This window comes from Periplaneta americana, chromosome 17 (genome assembly GCF_040183065.1).
Source record: "Periplaneta americana isolate PAMFEO1 chromosome 17, P.americana_PAMFEO1_priV1, whole genome shotgun sequence".
NCBI lineage: Eukaryota > Metazoa > Arthropoda > Insecta > Blattodea > Blattidae > Periplaneta > Periplaneta americana.
This window is the reverse complement of record NC_091133.1, coordinates 13,013,399-13,024,014: the sequence shown is the minus strand read 5'-3', so window position 1 is coordinate 13,024,014 and position 10,616 is coordinate 13,013,399.

Sequence of the window (10,616 nt, the reverse complement as noted above, 5' to 3'; positions counted from 1 at the left end):
ACTGTAACGTTAAGTTAACGCTTACGTTATGTTTAATTTTCATTGTGAATGAGCCTTTACTTGTGAAGTTCAGATCTGTTTTCGGACAACGGACTAAACAAACAGGCCAAGCTACGACATGATAACTGTTAAATAAGCGGGAAATATCGTAGACTATAACAGAAACAGCTCACAACAGCCTGATGTTAAACTTAAAGGCAATCGTTGCCAATCGCCACAAAATTGAGAAGTAATAGAATTGCAACCCGCACATTACCACTAGCGCAAAGTGGAGTGGGGATTTCCTCAGGTAGTGCAGTGAATGTCAGTTCTTCTAATTATTGTCCAGATAGAGTTTATTCCTGTTAAGTTTTCCCAAACTATTTATTATTTGAGTATTATTAACAAAAAAATATATCTGCGTTCTTATTCACCGAGACACAAAACACGTACTTTACACAGCAGAATTTTTATTTAGAAAAATGTACCAGACTAATCATGAAGTTACAAATTACACTATAATAGACGTAATAAAAGTCGAACATTTACGCTGATACTTTTTATTGTTTGTGTATAAGAAATATTAAACTTACAGATGGTAATCTTTATAACAAGAATAATCGTACGTCATTCTTTTATGCTCAATTGAACATTTGACAACAAATTAAGGATCTCATATTTTCGCCATCAACACAGAATCAAGACTGCATATACAGTCATAGTAGCCTTGCGGTGATCATAGTAAACAGTACGTTCCAAAAATATGTTCGCGTTTTCCAGTGACGAAAGAGCTTTCAATATTGAATCATTTTCGCACAGGTACTGTCGTCCGTTTGTCTACGTCGTATCCCGGTTTCCCTCACCAGCTTTTATTCGCCAACTAGTGGCTGGGCTGTCTTAGCTCCTTTCTCAGAACATTAATTTCTGTTAGGAATTGGACGTCTACGTAATATTATACAACTGTTTAAAATCAGTTAAATAAAAGGCCTTATTAAGTAATTGTCACGTGATTTCCTCCCTTTCTACGACCCTACGACATAACCACTTGGACGGACAGTAGATAATATGTCTGAGTAATTTTATCTTTTCGGATCGGGCAGAAGTGAAGATTGAATTTACAGTACTTAAGGTACCCTTTTATAGAGTAGGTACGGAATTATTTCAACACGAGTTACTAGTACGAAGAACGATACTGGTAATTGGGATTATGTTCAATAGTCTATAGTGCGATAATATGCACATTAGAACTGAAGCCTGTATCGAAATGAACGGCCACCATTTTAAAAAATGTGTTTAAATACTCATATTATGATTATTTTTCAATTTAACTTCATTCCCTATAGTGTACGCTAATGTGCTGTAGACAGTATAATACACACTGCATAACGAATACGTCCACATGGACAGCTCAGTTCGTGAGTAAAAACACTCATTGTTAATACTGTACTGTATTTTGATTAAACAAATACCTAATGAAAATGATCAAATTCAAAAGCGCAATATTTCCTAGTTTACGTAAATGGATGAACTACTTTTCTTCCCTCCTATACCTAGTAAAGTGATTTGTTTGTATATTACGCCAGTATCATCGAACTCCAGTCGTGGAAGGGGGAGCAAACGGCGTTGATCCAGGGGTATAGGCAAGTTAATATTAAAAATGTTAGTAAAAATAAAATGATGTCCCTGTATAACAAATATTTGTTATGTAAACAGTGTTTGAAGGACAAAATGAGGTCATACCAAGAAGGAAGACATCTTTGGGACTGAGCGTTCACCAATATGGAGTTATGGTAAGTTTATTTATTAAAATTCATTTCCAGTATTTTAAACTTACCTTTTCTTTGAAAGATCTCAGAGTTTCTTCGAAGGATCCATTCAAGCGTTCACTGCTGTAAGTTACTTGGTTGTTGCATTGTATTCCACAGATCTTACATTGGCAATGAAGCTTTAAGATGTGGAACAAGTCAACATTTTATAAAATTACAAATTACAATTTTACAATTTTACATTTCTACAAATTTTTACATTTTTCTACGATTATTTTTTAATTTTTTTTTAGCGAGATGTGATATGAGGTGAGACCGAAAATTCGCTAAAATATTACCTGACGTTTGCCTTATGGTTGGGGAAAATCTCGGAAAAACCCAACCCGGTAATCAGACCAAACGGGGGATCAAACAGATATACGTACTTAATGCTGGTAACTATCGACAGTGGACCCCGGACTCATTTCGCCGGCAATATCACCTTCATTTCCTTCAGCCTCTAGATAACCATCGCAGTTGATAAAGTGTCATAAAATAAATAAATGAAAACCATTTCAATCGCATTCCTCTTGCGTTAATCGCTTTAATAGTGTTATAAAACAAGTTTAGAATGCTACACTACTTTTATTGGGTTATTTTACGACGCTGTATCAACATCTCAAGTTATTTAGGGTCTGAATGAGATGAAGGTGATAATGCCGGTGAAATGAGTCCGGGGACCAGCAGCGACAGTTACCCAGCATTTGCTCATATGGAGTTGAGGGAAAATCCCGGACAAAACCTCAACCAGATAATTTGCCCCGACCGGGATTAGAATCCAAGTCACCTGGTTTCGCGGTCAGACGCGCTAACCGTTACTCCACAGGAGTGGACGCTATACTATGAGTCAATGTATAGAAACAAGCGAACTGCAAAAGACCACAGAAAAAATTAGGATATGTGCCACTTTTGCTCTCACCACCTTGAAGAGAAATCTGTAACTACAAATTGTGTTGCATCCAACGCTACATTATTAAAAAATCAAACGTATTTTAGAATTTTATTTTCACATTTGTCGAATCTTCAAGAAGATAATGAGAGCAAGACTGGCACAAATCCTAACTTGTTCTGTACCCAAAACTAAATGTTTCCATTGTTATAAACGCATGAAAATGTGACAGAATTGAAATAAAAAAGCCTAAATAAACTAAACATAACCTGTCACTGATCCTGGATCTTACTAAACTCGCTTTTCATAAAAAAACAGTACAGTACAAGACTCGCTTTCTGTGAAAAAGCTGATGCAAGGCATTGCAAAAGCTTAAACAAACCAAACCTAACCTGTCACTCATTCTAGCCCATACGGAAACCGCGATATAAGGCATGCCATAAACCTGAACAAACAAAACTAACCTGTCACCAATCCTGCACCTTACAAAAATTTGCCTTCTATAAAGAAACGGTACATGCAATACATAACCAAAAGACCGAACAAACCTAACCTTACCTGATATTCGACCTTACGAAAACTCTTTCCATTTATCATCATGAAGTAATGCAACACAAATCAGACGTGTGTGCTGAGTAGCGAGATGAAAGTTGAAATATGTATTTTTTAATTTACGTTTTAATGATGCCTTGGCGGATACAACACTCTGGTCACTTTCAAGAGATGGTGAAGGGGTCTGGATGGCCAGTATAGCAGGCTCCAACGTAAACTCTGGTAAATAAACGCATCGGCGCACAACCCAAACAAATTTCTACTGCCGACCTCGAACATCCAGTACAAGTTCTGAAAACATCCTAACAGCTACCTGCTACAAGCCTGTTGTTGTTCTTCTTCTTCTTTAAAAACGTCTTATCCAACCACTACAAGTCTAACTAATGCAAGGATAAAAAATTACACAACTTGAGTCATTTCGATCACATCACCCTCTATCTAAAACATTAAATTTATGTACTAATGTTAACGTAAAAAGGACATATGTGCAAAAACTGCTTGTGTTTTGTGACCTGGTGGAGTGTAACAGCATGCTTTATGGCTTTAACTCATAAATAAGTAGACAGATTATTAATAATTAAATTACTAATTTAATAAGTAAACAATAATTAATAGATTAATAAAATTAAATAATTGAAATAAATAGATAATTACAGTATAAATGATTGACTGATAGAATAAATAAATAGATAAATAAATAATAAGTTAATAAAATTTAATAAATCTAAATAAATATCAATAAATACATATAGTTAAATAATTGAATTAATAAATAAATAGATATACATGAATAAATAAATAAAGAAATAAATAATTATAAATGATTGAGTGAATGAATGCATGAATAAATAAATAAATACATATAAAGAAATAAATAATTATAAATGAATGAATAAATAAATAAATATACCTGAATCAATAAATAAAGAAATAAATAATTATAAATGATTGAGTGAATGAATGCATGAATAAATAAATAAATATAAAGAAATAAATAATTATAAATGAATGAATAAATAAATAAATAAATATACATGAATAAATAGGCTAAATAAATAAATAAATAAATAAAGAATTATATATGATTTAGTGAATGAATGCATGAAAAAATATATAAAGAAATAAATAATTATAAATGAATAAATAAATAAAAAAATAAATATACATAAATAAATAGGCTAAATAAATAATTATAAATGATTGAGTGAATGAATGCATGAATAAATAAATAAATAAATAAATATAAATGATTGAATGAATGAATAAATAAGCTAGGTAAAGAAATAAATAATTATATATGATTTAGTGAATGAATGCATGAAAAAGTAAATAAATATAAATAAATAAATAAATAATTATAAATGAATGAATAAATAAATAAATATACATGAATAAATAGGCTAAATAAAGAAATAAATAATTATAAATGATTGAGTGAATGAATAAATAAATAAATAAACATACATGAATAAATAAAGAAATAAATAATTATAAATGAGTGAATGAATGCAACAAGAAATAGATAAATAAATAATTATGAATGAATAAATAAATAAATACACAAGAATAAATAGGCTAAATAAAAAATAAATAAATATAAATGACTGAGTGAATGAATGCATGAATAAATAAATAAATACAAAGAAACTAATAATTATAAATGATTGAATGAATGAATAAATAAATAAATAGGTTAATAAATAATTATAGATGATTGAATGAATAAATAAATAAACAAATAAGTAATTGTAAAAGATTGAAAGAATAAAAAATAAATAAATAAATAAATAAATAAATAAATAAATAAATAAATAAATAAACTAGATTAATAAATACATCTCTGTAAAAATAAATGAATTATACTGTACACAAATTAATATTCAAATTTATTTATTTCTAAATACATAGAAATAAGAAATAACTCTTCTTCAATAATTACAGATTAATTTTAGTTAGGTTCTGATCATTTGGCCAAATAATTAAACCATGAATTCTGCAACTGAAAATGAAGTCGTAATATTATGCTGCAGCTCTGAATGAGAAAAAGGTATTCTTTTGAATAATTATGTAAAATATGTCTCTTACCTCTTGAGGATTATTGTAAAGAAGTAAGTAGCAAGTTACATTCAGGGAGTTTGAAACGTATGCAGAGCAAATTTTGAAATTGGTAGGAGGGGCAATGATTTTTTCAAAATAAAATCTAAATTTAAAAAGGAGAAGTAAATTTCCTATAATTTTGGATCATATGAGATGAAACTTTCTACAAAGGCTATTTAGGCCTATAAGCAGCATGATATATGTGCAAATGTTCAAGTATATAGCTCAACGGTTAAGAAAATTCAAATTTCACTCGAATGCATTGCATTGTATCCTTAAATTCTTCATAGTTTTTGTACTTTGATTTATTCCAATTTTAATGTGTTCCAAATTGAACAAATAATATACATTATTAGAATATTGTCATAAAAATCGTCTGAAATATAAAGAAGAATAACATGTTTATCCCACCAGAAGAAATCTGTCACGTCCTTTAGCTGAAGCTAAATATTACACAACTGCTGGACTAAATCATAGGCAAAGTTACAGGCCAAGGTTATACAACTCTATTTTGATAATAAATCCTGAACAAGGTTATCTTGAGTTTAATAACTTTCAGAAAAAATTAAACAAATTCTTTACTATTCATGTCCCTTTTCCTCTTTTCTTTTCTTAATTCCAATACACTATTTATCATTCCAACTCATATTCTGTTCTTGACTGATTCTCTAATCTTATCTTCGTAGTTATCCCCGTTTTGTAATAACCTAATAACTGTATTGGTTTTGTAATTTTATTGAATCTTTGTTATGTTCTTAGTACCTACAAAATAGGTCTTACCGAGTGACTTCGGACAGACGGTAGCGTTTGTGACTCGTATTAAGGAGGTCCCGTGTTCAAATCCCGTAACTGGCCAATCTGAGTGGGTTTTTTTAGGGTTTCCCTCAGTCACAAAGGCAAACGCCGAATGGAAAATTTATATACCATGATTCATCACCAATATCATGAACATTAATTAAAACCTGAAATTAGTTACATAAACAGTACGTATAAAATCAACCGCCCCCGAACACGAGCTTGCTCAAAGGGGTGTGCGCTATGTCATCAATAATATGTACAGTATTTATTTTGTATTTAATATAGCAATTTTTATTTACAAGAGCTTCCTCAAATCAGACGCTGCCATTGGACAAAGCATGCAAAACAAAAAAGGAACAAGCAAACAGACAATGAAAGATAACATAATTCAATTTAAATCATTTTAATATCTACTTATATTACTTTAAAGTAAAAGCCTTATTTATATATAAGGCTGAAACTTATGTACAAATCAACATCAAGACAATAAAAAAAAAAGTCATCTTGATTATACCACAGTCTATTGTAGACAGCCACCAAGCTCAATACGTAGGGAATGCATCCATAGATAGTTGCTAACGACTAGGATCGCTACTATCGCCTCATTACAGACAATGCGAAGTAGTACCGGCACAGTCTATTGTTCCTAGTACCCTCAACAACTCAAGCTTCGTGACTGTATATTCTAGACTGATTATACTGCTATGTTCATCCATTTTGATTTAGCGAGTTTGTGTGCCATACTTCTGTTTTATGTTTTAGTCTAAGCGTGCATTTTTACTCTGTCAAATCTGTTTGTCTTGTGTTCTCCACAAATAACAACATATAAAGTCAATATCAAGAGCACATAATAATATACGTATGCAGTAAAATTCCTATTTTGAAGATTTTTAAGCAAAAAAATTTCAGGTTATGACATGCTTATGTTTGCTTTGTCATGTCTGATACCTGTCAGATCTGTTACTCCATCTCATGTCTGTTACATTATTCAACCCGCAAACTCGGGCACAAAAGAACAACAATATACCGACTGCGCCACCCAGAATGACTCCTTTTTTTTTTTACAATTAATCTCTTAAAGATGATAGAAGAAATGATAGGAAGTGGAAAGTGTTGGTGGAATGAAAGAGGTAAATGGGAGTACGCCGAGAAATACTGTGCAATGTGTATTTTTTTCCACCACAAATTCCATCCAGACCTGAATAGGATAGAAAGCCAGCACGGTAGTACTGTAGCCACAGTGAAGTCTGTGGGTGGAGATCACATAAACTAATATACAGTGACAAATGAAAGCAATTTCTTTCAATAATATTCATGTTTAAAAAATTGAAGATGAAATCTGGATTTACACTAAAGCTCCTAATCTCGTAGTTCACCTGCAGCATCTAGCATTATTCTTCAACAGTGAAATAATAATAATATTACGAGGATAAAATACAATCTGTGTGACAACAGCAACAACATAGTTAATCACTTTTCAATACAATTTTCAACTTTCTGTCATCCATCAGATTTTAGACCATCCTGCCCTTATACACTGTGCTAATATTCTGGGCATTAAACACAATCGGAATTATTATTATTATTATTATTATTATTATTATTATTATTATTATTATTATTATTATTATTATTATTATTATTATTACTAACAAGGTTGCATTACATTTTGGCATTTCCCTGTTCCTAGCCTTCAGAATTCACATAAATGCTTCAACATCGCTTTGCACTGTCCCATACAGCCGTGCTCGAGTTACGAAGCACGGGTCACTTCAACCAATCAGACAGCCATGTTGTCTACAAGCGGCTTCAAAGCATAGGCTATCTGCTACTCAGCCTGTGGCACGGCCTATAATAACAATGAAAAGCAAGCCACGATTTTTTCTTCGATTATAGACTTCGTGGAACATCAATATGCAAAGACAATTTTCAAAATCTTATGGCATTCTCAACCGTAGCCTTCAGCAGATCTTCTCAACTCTATGTTGCAAGGATAAACCACGGGTCACCTGCGACGAGCGTCAACACTACGTCTTTCCTTCATCTAAGACAACACATGACATTAGGACAGCATAAACATCCTAGCCCTAGTGAGATCTGAAAGTTAGCGAATTCCATTCCAGCTGCGTGCACCACGACTAGCCCGGAGAATAATATAACTTAATTAAAAATAATATTTTGTACAGGGACATCACTTTATTTTTATCAACATTTTTAACATTAACCTGGCTATACTCGGAAACACTGTTGCCCCCTTCCATTACAGAAGTTTGATGTTACTAGTGCAATATGTAAACAACTCCTTTTACTAGCTATAGGAGGAGAGAAAAGTAGTGTATCCATTTATGTTGTAGGGAAATACGATATTACGATTTTCAGTTTGATCATCACTTTTACGGAATTTATCAAAATACAGTAGAGTAGTAACATTTTTTTTTCAAAAAACTCAACTTTTCAGGCCGCTATGTTCGTTATGTAATGCCTACTTTATTTAGCATATTAATTATTGGTGTTAACATACAATTTAGAGAGTGCATTTAAATTGAGGGGGTCATAAGTAAAGGGCTGTAAGTGCACTTAAGTTACTTTTGAGAAAATGGGGTTTAAATATTTAAGCTTTCGTAAAATCGGTGAAATTTTTATTTAAATTTTAATGTGTGATGCGATTAAAATATCCCTTTGCCACTAAACTTTTAGATACTTTAGCTTACACTGGATGCACTTAACTCATGTTATTACAAATGTCACTAGCATGCCTTTGCTTCTACTGTAGCCACCTCAATTCAAAAAAAGCTAATCTGAATTTTTAAACAAGTTGCTGAAAAAGGTTGCCGTTCATTACAATGCAGGCTTCAATTCAGTACGCATATTATTAAAAACATTTTGAAGAATATTCTCTAAAATTGAATTTATCGTTTCTTGAATATAATTTTTAGTACGATATTATTAATATAGGTTCTTTCGTCTATAGAAAACGCAATCATATTTATGAAACACACTATACACTGCAGTGTTTACTTCACTGCTTGAAGACTTCGAATGCAACAGCGGCCGTAAGTTTGTGTGTCTGACGGGAGCAAGGACATTAGTGAAGGGGTGGGAGTGAAGTACATTCAGAAATGCAGGTACAATAAAAATGCAGGTAAAAATAAAATGATGTCCCTCTACATTCTTACTACAGATTTGACCCTTAAGACGCATGTAGCATTCGACATTCATAGTAGTCGCAATACACCTATCTTAAAAAACTAGTCCACACCTGTGGAGTAACGGTTAGTGCGTCAGAAAATTTACCTTCCGATCCTAAATCCCTGGATGATTTGGAAATCATACCAGAACGTTTCCAAATTGATAAGGACGGCAGACAGTGTTTCCTCTCTTTCAATGCGGACAGTAAACTGACAATATCTATGACTAATTTGGCACAAACGTGGGATTAAAACATGTTGTGGCAAATACTTTGCAACGATATGTCACGGTACAAGTCTTGTAGCGGTATCAAAACGCGTTTTGACAAATAGTTTGGGACAAATTTTCGCGGTACGATTCTTCCGGGACGCATAGTCGTAGATTCTGAAAAATATCCTTTAATCACTACCCATGGAAATAATAACCAATGAAAGGCGCTGTGTGACGATTCTTCCGACCAAATTATTTCGTTTCTTAAATAGGAAAAATTCCTACAGCATACACAGTGCTACGCGATAACAAAGTTCGGACATATTAGGCCGCCTTTCTAACTCTGCCAACCTATATCCCACTACTGGAATAGGCCCACGAATTACACAGAACTGGTGTGTTTTGAATAATAATAATAATAATAATAATAATAATAATAATAATAATAATAATAATAATAATAGTAATAATAGAGTATGAGTGAATACTAATATCGTATATTAGTGTGCAAACAATATAGCCTATAGTATAAATTGTAATCAAGAATACATGCTAATAAATTTACAGTTACATAAGGAAAGATGCACCTCACATTAGCTAATAATGTCTCGTGTAGAAGTGTTAGGCCTATATAAATCAGAATGTCACACAGTGTGGTGATCAGTACAGAAAAATAGTGGTCCGTGTGGTTTACCTGAGCTAGGGATTTCAGACATTAGTATCAGTAGGTCTAATAATGACAAGAAATCAGGCCTACTTCAGTTTATCCTGACGACGTATATGTGGCAAAAGATGATAGTGATGCTATTTCTGACGATTCTACAAGATGGATAATAAAATTAATCCCTTCGCGATCACGTTACTAAATAAAATTACGTTATTAAAAATAAGGAGAATGATTTTAAAATTTCACGCAGGTAATAAATTTATTTTCCGAGGTATAATTAATTAGGAAAGCCAGCTATAACGGCTAGGGGATCATCATACTAACGACACGATACCTCCATTCTGGTTGGATGATCGTCCACCTCTGCTTCGGCATGTGGACGTGAGGCCAGCAGCCGGCTGGTCGGTCATGGCTCTTAATGGGCTGTCGT